At 37.9% G+C, this 2,900-nt stretch overlaps 1 long non-coding RNA gene across 2 annotated transcripts; it reads left to right on the plus strand.

The window, feature by feature from the left end:
• Positions 1-851: 851 nt before the first annotated feature.
• LOC116406063 lies at positions 852-2,521 on the plus strand. Of its 2 annotated transcripts, XR_004219130.1 has the most exons (3): positions 853-1,308; positions 1,433-1,555; positions 2,339-2,521. It is a non-coding gene; the product is annotated as an uncharacterized LOC116406063 (long non-coding RNA). The 2 variants fall into 2 exon arrangements; XR_004219129.1 differs by having other exon boundaries at positions 852-1,555.
• The last annotated feature ends 379 nt before the right edge of the window (positions 2,522-2,900 follow it).

Here is a 2,900-nt window from a genome sequence, read left to right on the forward strand (position 1 = left end):
TCCATTTTTATTCATGGGCTAAGCCCAATCATCAAAGTCTCCTCTAACACTACCGTTTGAAGAAATGCTACCAGAGCTAAATATCGATCAAATCGGTTGCGGTATTCTTCTACATTCATTTTCTGTTTGATTGAGAAAAATCTTCCAACCAAAGTTCCTTCTCGAATTGATCGAAACTGTACAAGCATTCGTTCTTTCAGGTCAGCCCAATTCTTAAAAACTTCCAACTCTTCTTGTGCTTGGTACCAATCCAATGCCAGATCATCAAAACTAATAACGCCTGTGGTTAATTTCTCTGAATCGGTAAGATCATGTATCTTAAAGAAGCGATAGGCTCTAAATGTGAGACCCATTTCTAATTTGAGTAATGAAGTAAAATTTGGCTAGGTATTAAGAATTTGGCGTTTGAATAAATCAACGAAAAGGATTAAGCGATAAAAAAATTTATGGTTAAGTATACGTTATTGCGATTCAGTGGGTAGTTCGCGAAGGAAGTTGTGCGACCCATTTCTAATTTGAGTAAGGAAGTAAAATTCGGCTAAGAATTAAGAAGTTGGTGTTCAAATAAATCCATGGAAAGATTAAGTGATAAGATCTTTTACGGTTAAGTATACTTTTTTGCGATAAGTGGGTAGTTCGCGAAAGAAGTTGTGCGATAATGTAACACCCCGAACTCTAAGGTAATTAATTTAATCGGACCATTCGATATTTTTACTCTTAATTTTTGTTCGACGTCATTTTGTTGTTTTGTCTTAAAAAAAAAAGTGTTGGAAAAGTCTTTCATAATAATAATATATTATTATTATTATTATTAATTAGCATAAAAAAAAAGGAAAAGAAAAAGAAATTAAAATATCTTTTTCCTCTCTCCCCTCTCTCACGCGTGCGACACCCCTCTCTCCATCTTTTTCTTCTTCTCTTTCCTGTACCCTAACCCAGCCGACCATCATCTTCTCCCCTTCCCTTGCCGTTCAGATCCATGGCCTCCGCCCACCGCCGGTGACCCTCTGCCCAGCCCCGCCGCGTGACCTCTGTCTCCGTCGAAGCCAAGTCCAGCCGTCGTCCATTCCTTTCCTCTCTTCTTCTCCGTTCGTGAAGCCCAGTCGCCGCGTCAGATCGTCGATCGATTTTGAGGCAGCGCGCACGCCTCCTTCTAGCCGCGCGTTTCCTCTTCTTCCAGCAACGTGTTTTTTCTTCTAACCGCGATTCACAAACCGACGTACACTCTAATCTGTTTGCACGATGGTTTTTGTTTAGAATCGATTGCCGCTGCCCCTATTTTTACTGAGATCCGTCGAAGTATTGTTGGTAAGATTGAAGTTATGAAATTGTAGTCGTTTTCAAAACAATTTAAGTATGGGTTGTGATGTTTTCAAGGTGTTCAAACGTTACGGATGGGTTAATTGACTAATTTGATAAATTATTCTTGAAGGTGTGAAAGGTAACCTTGGATCACTTAAATTCACAACCAATTTGTGAATTTTGATTTCGGTTTGCCCTTATTTGGATTGTTTCGTGGACGATAGTTGATTAAGGGAGCTTCCCTAACTTTGAGGTAAGGGACTTTCTACTGGACTCACCTAAAGTTTTTGAGTTGTGTTGGACTGTATGGATGATGATTAAGATGTACACGTTTGGTTGCAGACTAAATGTTTAGTGTATGTTGTATTTGACTGGAAACATATATATAAATACATTGATGTGTGAATTGATGTGGATTGCCGAAAGTATACATGTGAATGACTGAAATTATGCTTATGTGTACATGATGATATTAATAGATTGTGCTGTATAAAGATTTGGATGTGAACTAGTGAATTTGTTTCGGTTGAATGTGGATTATACTGAACTGTGGTTTGCGCTGGTAAAAATGAGGGGTGTTGTGACTTTGTTGTTTACTTGACAGATGTATTAAAATGTTATCAACGACCTTCGAACTTAAGTGAGATAGGTTGACTGTTAGAATGTTGAGTGAAAGAACTTTATATTTTGAAGTAACTGAAAGATGTCATAAATTACCGTAAAGATGGTTAGAATGGATTGAGGGGAAAAATTGTTAGTTTTATTGGGATGTATGCCTTGTAGGTGTCCTACGGGATCACCAATTTTTATGCGACCTTCGGAGCATTAGACTGATATGTGTTTCTGCAGAACACTAGACTGAAATGTACGTCCCTCGGGGCGTTAGACTGAAATGTGCATCCTACGGGATCACAAGACTGCGACTGTACAGGGTGTCCCAATAGAATGTTAACAATTTATTTTCCCCTGACGGGACCAGTAGAGGGTCTCTTACTGGGTATTTTTATACTCACCCTCCTTATGTTTAATTTTTCAGGCAAAGGTAATAAAGGCAGCAAACCGGCGAGGGGCAGGAAGGAAGCGTGACCGCCACAGGGGACACTTTAAAATTTTGCTTCCGCTTAGTGATTTATAGTATTATTTGTATTCGAACGTGAGACTGTTTAGAAAATTTTGAAGTTTTAAAGTATTCAAAGATTTGAAACTTTTTAGTTTTAAATTTTCATGTGAATTTTAGTAATTTAAAACTGGGGCCCAAACAAACAAAATAAATTTTGTTCTTTTGAGGTTTTAAATTTTAATTAACCAAGGTCTTTTGTCAAAAGTTAATGACCTCGACTTAGGTAAAAAGTTGGGTCGTTACAGATAAGAAGCGAAAAAGTCTTTGCGTAAGTTAAGAAATGAAAGTTTTGAGTGTTAGACTAGGAGTTTTGGGTGGTCTTCGCGAGAAGAACCAAGTGTTTCGTGGAGAAGAAGTCTACGAGGAAGCCTTGGAGTTTAAGTTCGTGATAAGAGTTTTATGCGAGTAAAAGTTGGTTAGTTCAGGTGGAACGTTTCTTATAATAAAAATATAATCAAGCGATAAGGTTATTCACGAG

The sequence above is a fragment of the Cucumis sativus genome, unplaced genomic scaffold (assembly GCF_000004075.3).
Source record: "Cucumis sativus cultivar 9930 unplaced genomic scaffold, Cucumber_9930_V3 scaffold63, whole genome shotgun sequence".
In the NCBI taxonomy this organism is placed as follows: domain Eukaryota; kingdom Viridiplantae; phylum Streptophyta; class Magnoliopsida; order Cucurbitales; family Cucurbitaceae; genus Cucumis; species Cucumis sativus.